Source organism: Anas platyrhynchos, chromosome 14 (assembly GCF_047663525.1).
Source record: "Anas platyrhynchos isolate ZD024472 breed Pekin duck chromosome 14, IASCAAS_PekinDuck_T2T, whole genome shotgun sequence".
Taxonomy (NCBI): domain Eukaryota; kingdom Metazoa; phylum Chordata; class Aves; order Anseriformes; family Anatidae; genus Anas; species Anas platyrhynchos.
In genome coordinates this window covers 11337807-11350942 of record NC_092600.1, presented here as the reverse complement: position 1 = coordinate 11350942, position 13136 = coordinate 11337807, and the positions used below count along the sequence as shown (strand labels likewise).

The 13136-nt window shown below is 44.5% G+C and overlaps 1 long non-coding RNA gene across 4 annotated transcripts; it reads left to right on the top strand.

Moving 5' to 3' along the window:
• The first annotated feature begins 1496 nt into the window (after positions 1–1496).
• Positions 1497–7377, top strand: LOC106017492 (uncharacterized). Of its 4 annotated transcripts, XR_011803398.1 has the most exons (4): positions 1497–1654; positions 2641–3973; positions 4068–4164; positions 5330–7377. It is a non-coding gene; the product is annotated as an uncharacterized lncRNA (long non-coding RNA). The 4 variants fall into 4 exon arrangements; XR_002402941.4 differs by having other exon boundaries at positions 2641–4164; positions 5330–7376; XR_002402943.4 differs by lacking the exon at positions 5330–7377 and having other exon boundaries at positions 4068–4274.
• The last annotated feature ends 5759 nt before the right edge of the window (positions 7378–13136 follow it).

The window sequence follows — 13136 nt, the reverse complement described above, 5'->3', positions numbered from 1 at the left end:
CAGTAAATCGTAAGTTCTAAAGTTTAAAAGATAGATAAATAGACAGAGAGAAGCCTCCTCCCAGTGGCAGGAGAACAGGCTGGCAGACTGGTTTCACAGACTGGCATTTTTCTGCGATCGCAGTGATGTCATTTTCTAGGAGGCTGGCCGCTGGCAACCAACGGCACTGAAATGCCAGAAGTAATTAAAAATCCGATTTCCTCCAATGTCCCTGATTATGCTTGCCGGGACGTGTTTCTTGCCATATGAATGTCTCACCAAGCTGAGCTAGAGCCAGAAGTGTATGAGATTTACTGGCTGCCTCTATTTTAAAAAGTGCTTATAGTAAACATTTTACATTTGCTAAAGTATTAAAGTTTTTAAATGTCTCAGCACTGCCCTCACACACAAGAATTACCCAGGGAGGGGGGTGGGTTTGTTTATCTATGGTTTCAGGTTGTTGGCTTAAAAAACTCTTATGTGAGTTTTTTAGTGGAAACAAATGTCACATCCTCTGTATCTGACTGGCGCTTAACACACCGGGTCCAATCCTGGCCAGGATCTCCTCAAACATCTGTACCACATGTAAGAGGGCATTAACAGCATTAAACCTTGACTTGCTACTGCAGACTGCTGCCCTTCTTTATGTGATGTCCTGGAAAAGTGCAATGCCTTCTGCCTTTAACAGTGTCCCAGTCTCTGTTTGCCTGCCCATAAAATTCCCTCAACCATTCTCTGAACATCAGGCACTACCTTAAATAACGTAGCCACCTACAAAACAGCAAGCTGGGTGTCAGGGCAGGGGGATAAGTGTTCAGAAGCTCCCCCTGTGCTGCAGTCTTTGAGGCCACAGCATTGGAGAGAATATAATTGATGTCTGCATGGGGACAAGTCACAGGGACGTCCTTCTAAATGGTTTTGAAGCCTCAGTGATTAGTAGCAGATTATGGAACCTCTCTCAGGGGAGCTCGTGCTACACATCTCTGTCATGCACAAATGGGCTTGAATTTTGTGCAGCTGGGAGGCATTAATTAGCAATTTACACCCTGTTTCTCCAGGGGACAGCCTGATTGCCACACGCCTGGGAATCAGGACAAAAGGATGGGGAGAAGCCTGGCATGCTGGAGCCCAGCCACAGCTCAGCTGGTGCTGTGACACCACGGTGCTGCTGCAGCAGTGCCTCTTGCTCGAGGTGAGAGTCCCTTTTTGTGCTACACCAGGAGTCATGGGCAGGGCTCACAACCAGCCTTTAAGTGACTAAGAAAGTAGTGGCATCACCCAGGACTTTGCTGCTAGTCTAACACACCCAAGAGGATGCTACCGAGGCTTATGCAAATGATAGCGGTACATTTAGCAGTTCCCCCAGATTGTCATAATTAAAGGCTTAACAAGTGGTTTTCCCAGGTGTTGATCATCAGTCAGGCATCCGACGTTCAGGTGTACAAGGTTTTATTGCTGCCTGAGACACGCAATAAAAGCTCTCTGGCAGCACTGCTCCTTGGCTGCAGGAGGTGAGTGGCTATGAGGCTTTCCAAGGTTGCATCAGGCAGCAGCATGAGGTGGGGACAGCTCACAGCTTCCCCACCCTCCCCTGGCAGTCACCAGCTGGGGATGTTCCTTTTTACAGATGATTTTCTGGGTGAAGAAGAAAAATAGCGTTGGCAAGGAGCTCCAGGTGAGAATACCTCCCAGTGCTGATGTGCTGTACATCAGCAGGGTGCACGCAGGGGAGAGCACACTGCACCATGCTGTTTGCTTAGTTTCACATTTTACTTGCTTTGGCTACTTCACAAATACCAGCAGTATTTTGTTATGCTTTTTTCTACTTAGCTGAGCAGCCCTTGCTTTGCCATTTTTCTCTTGTGGTTACTGGTAGACCATGGTCATGTCACAGCTTCACCCTCTCTTCACACAGCATAAGATGTAGTTCGCCTGCTGCGATTAGAGTTTTTGTGGAGGACAATCTGGGTGAACCCCTTGTTTCTCTCTGCTTTCTCCAGACCATTGAAGCCAGCAGAGTATAACAACAATGATTTACAATGCAAGAAATGTGTGCTTTACTTTCAATTTGTCACCTCCATGGTCACTGGAAGGACAAACGCAGCTTGTTCCAAGCAGGGCTGCTCCACAAGAGTGGTTCACACTCATTCCCTGTGCAGCAGTCTGGGGAGGTTTACCAACCTTGAGTGTATATAAAGAACAAAAGCCCTCAAAACACTTTTTCCTGCAGTGTTTTGATCTTTTCAAAGATCAAACTATCTCAGAGGAAAGAGAGGAGTTGGAGAAATAAGCAGCAGGGGGAAGCCCTGACGAGAAATGAATTAGTCATTGCTTTCTGAGCCCTACAGTTAGATCGGGGGCATTGGGGTCATTCTACTGGAGACTTGTCTCCTCCACAGGTGAGAGCAAACACAAAGCTGTGGGGATGCAAGCAGTTACTGGTGATTTGGGTACAGACAAGAGGTAGGCAGGGCTGACCAAGCCATCTGCTTGGTCTGATTTTGCTCTCAAGTCTAACACAGTTTAGGGAGCACAAAGTCTTTGTGGCAAGCAGAATAAATAAGAGAAAAACAGATCCATCATGAGGCCAGTGCAAATGTTAATTTATAAATGATGCAGATGCATTATTATTGTTTTTTTTTCTACATTGGCTACCCTTAGGCATGAAGGAGGCACAGAGCTGGTGATGCCACCATGCTATCCTGGTGTTCCTACTGTGAGAAGCAAGAAAAGCCAACTGAACTCAAATACTGCCCTGCCCAGCTGCATAAAAGACTGTGAATATGTACATATGGCTAATAGGATTTCAAGCTTACTAATCCTGTTGAACTCATGCTGCCATCTCTAACATGAGTGTGTAAGCCCACTCCTATGTTCAGCAGTGGAAAGTGCACAGATCCTATTTGACATCTTATTCTAAGCACAATGGAGGTGCCACGTTACTAGCCCAAGCCATTATTAATATTATTATTATTACTACTACTACTAATATATATATATATTTTTTTTCCCAGAAAAATAACACTACCATTCTAAAGGAAAGGATGGAGGAGGCAAGTCAGAATCTGTCAATACATCCCACATCTGGTCTGTGTCTGTTTGCCTTGGTTGTCCCCTAAAGTCCTGTGCTGGGACAGGGTGTTATGGGCAGTGATCTTGCCCTGTGCCTGACTGCTCGCCCTGCAGTAGGAGCTGGCAGCCTGGCTGAGAGCATCCCTGTGTCAGCATGGCCTGACCTGCCAGGCAGATGGAGGTGTCAGCCGGATCCATGCTGCTCCAAATCTCTTTTTGCTGCTCCTCTTCACAAATTCCTTTTCAGCCACAGTTTCCAAAGCAAGGCAAACAGACCTTGCGCTGGGATGTCTTCCAATGCAAAGATGAGATGTTGCTTTTCTTTAACCAGTTTGTTTAAGATATAGAAGCCAGTTCCACAGAGGGCCAAGTTCCCTTCCCATAATAAATTATGGGCTGATTTGGAAGACTGTTCGTGAAGCACTGTTGCAAAAAAACATTAGCCCAGGGCACAATTCTCTCTCCCAGCACTGCTACACCTTGAAATGATGGCAGCTCTACAAATGTGCAGATACTCCTTGAGGATCCTGTGTTACACCCAAGCGGGCACAGTGACAGCGCCCACTTCATGGTGCTTGAGCATCTTCAATGAAAGAGCCTCTAGCTAAAAGAGAAGCTGGAGGTGCTGCCAAGTTTTCGGAATGCTTCTGTGCTGTGTATCTCACAGAGGTTTGCTCCCAGCCTCACTGCAGAATCCTGGAATATCTCACTGTGGTGCCAAGGAGTGATTCTTCCTGGAAGGAAGGGCTAGATGAAGTCATACTCACCCCTGGCACTGCTCTGCTAAAGGAAGGTGCAAATAACACAAACCTGTGCCATATGGCATCACATGGTACGGACCTGGGCAGCAAGAACACAGCCTTAAAACTGTGAGGTGCAGTACAGGGAAGAGAGATGTTGGTCTTGCCTGTTCTCAGATGAAGTAAGCTTTAAATATTGCTCAGCTGACAACAATGAAGTGTCAAAAAGGTCCCGTCCTTCCCTTATTTTTGAATCTTTTCCCCTTCCCCTCCCAGGTGAAGAACTCCAAACTGCCAGCCTCCACGCCATCTGCTCTTGTTTCTGGATGTGCAGCACTTCAGGGAAAGTTAAGTTTAACATCATTTGCAGCAGGTGACAGAAGCTTTCTGCCTTTTGTACAAATATAAAATGATTCTGGCCAATGCCTCCCAAAATTTGCCTTCTTTTCAAATGTATTGTCACCACCAACCCCTGTGGTTTTATTTTCTATAAACTGCCTGCTCCCTTCAAAACAGTCAGCAGCAAGGGAGAGTCCTTCACTGCCCATGGTCAGGAACTGAAAGTGCAAGAGAAGCCATAATGCCATGCTGAGAAAGTAGGAAGACAGAAGTGCCCTCGAAGGTTAATGGCCAAAATCTGGGAAGGATGAACACTCTCTGCAAGCACTGTCTTAAAACAAGATGCAGATGATGGGGCCAGAGGAGAAACCAGGTGGTTGGGTTTTTGTTTTGTTTTGTTTTAAAAAAAGTTTTACCAACCACAAAAAAAAAGTGGTGTTTGATCTTTTTACTTTCAAGACAGTTTATGTCTAAAGGTTTTCCTTTAGAACTCCATTTAAGAGAGACTCATTGAGAAATTACTCCAGAGTGTTTATTCACACTGATAAAACAGAGCATTTGGCTCCAAGCCTAATGACACGCCAGTTGCAAATTAATTAAGTGATAATCTTTATCGGTCTGCAGTATACACAGCAATAAACCTCCACCCTCGCTATATTAATAACTGGAGAGATGGTTAGGCATTAAATCAGTCTCAAAAAAAAAAGCTGTTTATTGCAAGTAACCTGCCCTGCAGTGAGGCTTATGTAGCCTGGACAACGAACCTCCAGGAAATAGGAGCAGCATTGGGAGCCTCATATTTGGGGCTCTGGAAATCAGAGCAGCCCTGGGATGGTGGAGGGATGGTGGTGGGATTGGTGCTGCACCGCTGTGTGGGATCAGCTGCCCACCAAGGGGCTGGCTGCTGCTGGCAAGGAAGCCCCACAGCTTTGTGTAGGGCTTCCTTTTTTTTTTTTTTTTTTAAGAACTAAATAGCATGGTTTTCCAGGCTTGGCATCGAAGTGACCAAAGGGCTTTCATTATTTCTGATAAGAAAGGTGAGCCTGCTGCCAGCAGAGTTCCCACAGCAGCAGTACCGCAGTCAGTTAAGGATGATTTGAGATTGCCATTAGCAGAACTGTGATGGTTGTTCATCTCTTTTAGCTATCAAGATCTGGAGGTTCCTATTTTTATTTTTTTCTCCTTTCTTCTAATTGCAGAGTGTTTCTGAGGGGAAGAAAACAGTACTTCTGGCTAGAGACTGGTTCCTTTACATAAAGGCAAATATCCTGGCCTCATGTTGGCAGCATCATAGCTTGTTACTGGTGGGGTAACAGCACCCACATTGCCTGCAGAGAAAAAGATGCCCTTTCTCTGCCCCAGAGAAAAAGAGGACCAGCAATTCCTGTTGTCCAAGAGCCATAACAAAAGCACCTGCTTTTTTTGTCCCACGGATAACCGGGGCTGAGAGGATGTATTTCTATGAGTGTTTTTCAGGCCTGTTGCTGGCTTTGGCAGTGGGTTGCTGGAGCCTTGGCACTGGTTATTGACACAAGCCCAGCACCTCTGAGGGCAGGATTCATCGTTCATCCTGGGCCAAACTGCCCTGGCCTCCTGCTCTGGAGCTCGCGTTGGGCCAGGCCAACAAGTGTCCCCAACTCTTCAAAGTAGAACACTTTGTCCTAGTGAATAAAATACACACTGCTGCTGCTGCTCAACTAAATTAGGAGCCCAATTATTTTAATGGCTTTTTTTTTTTTTTTTTTTTTTTTTTTTTTTTGGAACACCAAGAACTTGCAGAACAATCATCCGGGCCAGGACGTTTTTGTTTCCTAAGCAGATTGTCAATGCTAATGACTTGCAACTTGTCAACAGGAACCAAATTCCCATGGCAAATAAAGGGAGAAATCATGGCATTTTGGCATGTTTCACCATGCTCAAATCAATCACCTCTGAAAAATAGCATTGTGGGAGAGAGACTGGTCAAATAAGATAGTTGGAAAAATAGGATTTTTTCCCTGTTTCCTTTCTCCTCTAGCCACAATGTACATAACTACCGCACTTGTATCAATTATTTAGGGAAGAGGCTCATACTCTCATGTACATAAGGTTTTGGGTCTCAGTTCCAGTGGACCAGTAATTAGGCTTCTTTTTGTCATATATTTATGATGGGTCTCTTGAGACCTCTTTATGATTTGGAAACATTTGTAGTGGAAGAAAAGATGGCCCCTATGGCTTTTCGTCATCCATATTTTTATTTTTAGGACAAAATGCAACATAATTAAATACCAAAATATCAATATGATAACATTCAGAAATACTCTTCTGCCAGTAACATGTGCATAACATAATAGTGCAGTAATGCACTGGTAGAATATGCTCACTAAGAGAATAATGTGTATTTTGGCATGTTTTCACTAGATAATTTTTGCCTAATAATTTTGTTCAGATTGTAGCCGACTTGATCCGTAAACCATGGGATGGTCAAATGGAGGCTGCACATTCTGTATCAGATAATGTGAGCATAAATTTTTCATTATTCCATCTGCTCGTTAATGTTGACAATCAAGTCGCCATCAATAAAGCAATATTTGCTGACTATTACCATCCAGGTGGTCCCTGAGATAACACAATCCATCCCTGCAATATAAACTGGCAAATAACTGGGCTATTTCCAGATACAGTTGTGTGGGCTCTAATGACAGATGCTGATTTATTTATTTTTTTAATACCGTGTGCTATATATAAAACACCAAACAATCCATGAATAATCTAAGACCTTAAATAACTTGGGTCATACATATGTATATTCATTCTACCCAGTGTTCAAATCAAAATATCACAACCTGTCAGCTTAACAATCGTTACTAAACCATTTTTTGAGTTCTTTAAGGCTTTTATTTTTCTACCAGACCTGCTAGTATGGAGTTTGTTTTGAAAAGATTGTTCTTGACAAGCTTTGAGTTTATCTCTAGTAAATATCAGATTGTTATTAGGACAGATATATATGTACCCAGTGTAACATGAATTTGCAGCCTTTCTTTCTCATACCAAAGATATATATATATGGGTTTGATACTATTCACTATGACTGTTCCAGGACTCAAAGCTGAAGTCAAATTTCAGTGAAGTTGTGACCCTCTTTACACTGCACTCCAAAGATTCCCTAGGCTATTTCTTGCTGAGCGAGTTGAAACCTCAGATTGGCAGTAGGTTTCTGTATGTTCCACTTAAGATTGTTCTGTAATTTTTTTTTACAACATAGAGTATCCCAGTATCAGTTTCCTGTCATTTTATTTAGAAAAATTCCATGGCTTCTGTTAGTAGGTAGTAAGCTCTTGAATTTTCTCTTGCCTGGAGGAAAGAAATAAACAGCTGTTACACGTTTAACTCTTCAAATTGATCCTGGATATATTTTCTTACAGACTGATGAGAAAGGTTTTCATGGATAGGAGCTGTTACACCTGCACTAGTATCACTCTCTGCATCGGATTAACAGTCCAACGTTGCTTTTGTCAATAACTGAATGTGCAGAAATAATTAACGATTCCCTGGTGTGGTGCTAAAAAGCATTCTTTGATTCTCAGGCTGCCCAGTTTGCTGACAAATGGCTACTGAAGAGGCATTTTCTTGGCAAGACTTAGGCAGCTCTGGAGGAGGCTCTGGATGCAGGAAGCAGAAAGAGATGCTGAGCCCCAGCAGCAGGAGTGGGAGACGGCTGGCTGCTGCTGGGCATGGAGATGGGAGTCCAACCCGATCCAAACAGTAGTCACTGCCAGTAGCCAGTTTTCTGTGGAGAGCATCATTAACCAAGCAAGAAATTGGGCATTCATTCCTTTGCCATGTAACAAAGCATTATTTGCTGAAGGAACCCACAGCGAGATGTTTTGCCCCTGTTTCAGACTGAAGCTAGATCTTATTTCCAGTTTAATTCCCTATAGGAATATATGTTTTTTTTCTTCTAATAACTTTGAGTTTAGCGTTGATCAAGATAACCTCCAGAAGTCCCTTCTAACTGGAGTTATTCTGTCTTTATAACCAGCCAAGATCAGTGAGGGCAGCAAACTAGAATTCAAGTAATTATTTTGTGCAGAAGACAAATTGCAGTGATATATTGCAGCAATTCCTTACCATTCAAACATCTTTCAGCATTGCTGATCAGATAAGCCAGGGAGCCGGCTTTTCTCTTGATTTTCTCAAAAGCCCCAAAGGGGACTGAGACTTTGCTGCCTTCACTGAAGTGTTTCTTCTTTGCTGCCACCTCTGTTCCTGCTTTGACTGCAATTGTTTCTTAACTGATGGAAAACTCTCTGAATGAGGTGGCATTTTTTACTGTTCTGGTATTTAATGAGACAGAGCAGTGGGAGCAGGGGAAGATCTAGCTTCCTATTCAGCCCGTATCTAATGTATTGAAAGAAAACTGGAAGAAAAAGTGCCAAGGCAGCAGCTTATCTCTCTTTATCTGCCCAGACAGAAACCCTTGAGAAATGATACCTGCTACACGAGTGAGCATCTTCATCTGTTAGATTTTTTTTTAAAAATATTTTACTAAAATGTGAGGAATGTCAGATTCAGAACATTTTTCTCAAAACAAGAGTGACAATCTCCCACTTCTGGTAGTCACGTTGCAGGCTATCGGTTTATGTCCAGGAAAAGCTCAGCCCATCATGTTCATTCCCACAATGAAACATAAAGCTAAGAGCAGCACCTCTGCTCAAGGGCCATTAGTATGCCTGGAGCATTTTGCATAGGGGAAACATGAATTATCTTTCCATAGCAAAGCTACAGCATGAATTAATGTTCCTTAATTTCCCCAGTGCAGTAATTTCACACTTGAGGGATAAAGCTTCCCTGGTGCCAGAAAGCTCCGCAGCCCAGCAGGCTGCTGGATTTATGGCAAAGCATTGCCCCCAGAAAGTCACAGTGCTGTGGGATGGTCGGTGCCACCAGCTCCTCTGTCCCTCTGTGCACAGCCCAGTGCTCTCCAGGCTCCGAGGCCATGATGTGCCATCGTTAACCACCTTACAGCCTGAGTTAATTACAACAGAGGCACAGCTCTGGGATGGGGACCTGTGGGCAAAATTCACAGCAAGAAAACTTTTTAAAGACTGTTTTGAAGAGATACTTGATGACAGAAGAAGAGAAAGATAAAGCAAGTGCCACTAAAAAAAACAAAAAAAAACAAAAAAAAAAAAACACAAAAAACACAATAATAACAAAAAATAAAAAATATACTCAAAAACATGGTTATACAACGGCACTGCCAACATCAGTTTGAAATGGGGAGTTGAAGCCAAGACGGGATCCTGTCTGGGAGAAACTGGTGTCACGGTGTGGTGTTCAGGCAGGAAGCAGCAAGGCAGGGGAGATAGCATCTCCTGAAGCCACACCTGGAGATACGCTGGGCTGTGCCACGAGACCCAGGTGCTGGCACTGCCAAGGCTGTGATATCATGTGCGGTGTCACCAGCCACACCCTGGAAGAATGTAGGTCTTTTATTCAACGCTTTTTGGCAGAAGAAAGAGAAAAGCCGCTGTCTGTCATCAGGGCTGTGTCAGGCTGAAGGTATGGGCTCAAGTGAACATCAGCTTCTTTAACGCTGAGACAGGCAGTACAAAACAACAGGCCTGTCATCCATGTATTAATTTATTTCTCCATCCTTCTTGTATGTGAAAAAAAAATATATATATATGTTTGTAGTACCACTCTGCCACATGCATTTCTGTGAGCTAAATCTCCTGGCTGGGTTCAGATGCAGCTGGGCTTGTGCTGGGGGAGAAGAGGGAGGGAGGAGATGCCGAGGAAGTTTTCTACCATGTACGATCGCCAACGGCACTAACTCTTTCAGGCTTGTAAGTAGCCACACACATACACACAGCTGTGCTCAGCAGGACACACAGTGTTCAAGGTGAAGAAACTCCCACTCCTACCAAGGATTCCTGTACCTCATCCTCCCAGGGACAGGATAGTGGGGACGGTGGATGGGACGGACCCGTAGCCAAAGCCAGGATAACCATACCTTGCATCCAGTCCCTGCCTGCCCTGCCCTGATCAGTTGTCTCTCTCCTGTCTTGATCTTTCTGCTCCTTTCCCCTTGCCTTGCTTTCTCATCTACTCTGAGGAAGATGGGAAGAAAGCCACAGACACAAACGAGGTCGCAGCAGTCAGAGCTGGATTAGCTGTTCCCAGCCCACAGCACAAGTCCCACCTGGGACCAGAGGCTTGGCAGAGGCACTGGGGTTTCACTGCTGAGTGCAGGGGCTTCGTCCTCCCAAAAGTCAGCCCCAGTCTGCAGAAGGTCTGACCTCTGTTCATCGCGTTTTCTCAGCTGCTTCTCTGCTTCCTCCTTTGTGCTGGTTGCTGGCTTGCCAGTAAAACAGTTCATCAGCAAGGAATTTTTTATCCTTTCTATTTACAGCCCAGGAAGAGAGCACTTTAATGGCCTTTCCAACAGCAGAGAGAGAGACAGAATCTATCTTGGACAGACATCAAATGGATGCCAGCCTGGTTTAGGCTAATAAAGAGCATCATTGAGCTAATGAGATTAAGGCTGACTTGTTTATGCTGTCCCTGCTGGAAACGGTGCTCCAGGATAGCGGCTGTGATGTTCCTGGGACCTGGGGAATTACAGAGGAATTTCTGCGTGGCCCAGAAGGCATTGACCCAATTCCTCTGCCCTCCCACGCCCAGCAGTTTGCAGGTTCATTGGGAAAGATCAAGGTAATGAACTATTCCCTCCTAATTTTCCCATCCCTAGATAGAAAGAAGCAGAAATCCTCGGGCCAGTGATGAGACACCACATTCATCTTGTCCCTGGAGAAACCTCTTAGCATGTTCCCTAGGGTGGGGGCTGAAACTATGAGCTGGTGGGGAGGAAGAAGAGGACAGGGCATAGGTGAGAGGGACTGGTTGTCCACCTTTGCTGTCTATTGCCAGTAACATCCACTCACCATATCTACCTGCAAGTTATCCACAAGGAAGGTAGGAGATTCTCTGAACCCTTCTGCTGCATCACCAGCTGCAAGTAATTAAAACATCCCATAAATTAAAAATCCCAACAGTCAAATGAAGTCATGCCTGAGTCCAAATCTGAAGCAGCGGAAAGGACTCGTTTTTTCCAAGCTCTCTGTGAAATTGTTCTCAAACCCACTCCAGCAATCTAGGAAAAAGGAAAGTACTCCTCTGGGAAATGTTTTGGGAGTGTGACTGCCCACTGGGAGGAAGCACAGGCGTGGTGGCTGTGTTTTTGGGGATGCTGGCAGAGCAGACACCCCAGACACCATGGGGAGAGAGCTGAGGTGCTGCCCTGCAGCTGGGCACTGCTTGTGGCTCAGGATCTGGGGCATGGCTGCTCAGCCTGCTGGCACCATACCCTGAGCTAGACGGGGAGGTTGCCCCCTCTGCCTGCCCCCACCCACAGCACGTCCCCCTGCCCGGCCCAGGCACCAACAGGGATGTTGTGGGGGTCCTTGTGGGGCTGCTGTCCCCAGGCAGTGTCCTGCAGCTCCTGGACTAGCAGGGACAGGGGGATGGGATGGGATGGGATGGGATGGGATGGGATGGGATGGGATGGGATGGGATGGGATGGGATGGGATGGGATGGGATGGGTGCCGCTGGCTTGGCAGGTGACCACAGGAAGCATTGTGCTACTGAGCTCATTTCCACCAGGACCAAGGGTTCATGAAGGGTAAAAATAACTCTGGAAAAACAGAGCCAAAGCCCAGGCGTGGAGTCTCTCAGTTGCTCAGGCTGATTCTCCATCTGCCCAAGCCAGCCCTGGATCCATCCTGTTCCACCCTGCCTGCACAGCCCCATGCTTTGTTAGCACCCACAAGCACAATGATATTACCAGGACCAGAGGAACCATCCTCAGCACATCAGACGAACCATACAGCCCTGCTCTAGCCCGATTCCTAAAGAGCAGTCTTTGCTATTTTTAAATAACAAATGTTGTGTTACTCTTTTGGGAAATGTGGAATTTGACTCCGAAGAACAAGAGAAATGTTTCCAAACAAAATGCTCTGCCCTGGTGCTATTCCTCTGGAGAGCCTTTGGATGTTTCTTACAGTCTTACTGTTTGAATAAGGAACTTGTCCAGCTCATTTGCAAATGTCTTGTGCTGCAAATAGAGCTGCAAGAACAGCTGAATTTTCAGTTTTGTTGGTGAATCAAAAAAAAAAAAAAAAAAAAAAAAAGAGAGAAAAATATATTAGCTCAGTCTGAACAGAACTGCATTTTCCCCTAAGTTGCTTTATAGAATAACAATGACAAAGAAGATGAACTAGACCCAGAGGCTTAATTTATTTGAGAAGCATTCATTCTTCTTTTTCTCAAAATAAGTAAATAAATACATAAATAAAAAAGGGAAGTGTGTTTTTTTTTTTTTTTTTAAAAAAAAAAAAGCAATTCTAATAGATCAGGTTGAAAGGCTTTTTTCAAAAATGTCAAAACAAAAAAACTTCAGTTCTTTTGGTGGAAGGGTAATCTCAGAGGGGAGAATTTCTCATTAAACTCAACCCAAAAAGTGTGGATAATTTCCTTCTCCTATGAGCTGCAGTTTCCCCAAAAAATTGTTTTCCATTGAGGACAAATGCCCAATTTCCCAGCTAAATTTCCTCTGCAGCACTACACTGGAGCAAGGGATAAATCTGTACGAAGTAGAAAGCCCTTTGCAGAAAGTCATGGAGAGCCAGGGACAAAAAGTGCAAGAACAAGGGACAGAAAAACTTCTGGCAGCAAATGAGTTTCCTTCCAATTCAGATATTATTGAATTTAAAGCCACATCGAATGCAGTTTGTTCAGGGCTGAGGAGAAAGTAATAAATGTGGAGGGTTATTTCCCACTCTGCGTCTAAGTTTCTGATAAGAAATGTTCACATGCTCCCCCCAGAGGAACTAAAATGTAAGAAACCCAAATCTGGCAGAGTTTAGTTCACTCTGTTGTGCATGAGGAAAAAAAAAAAAAAAGAGACAATTGAGCTCAGGCCATATCGAGCAATTTATTAGGTGCTGCAAAATTAATAAGAA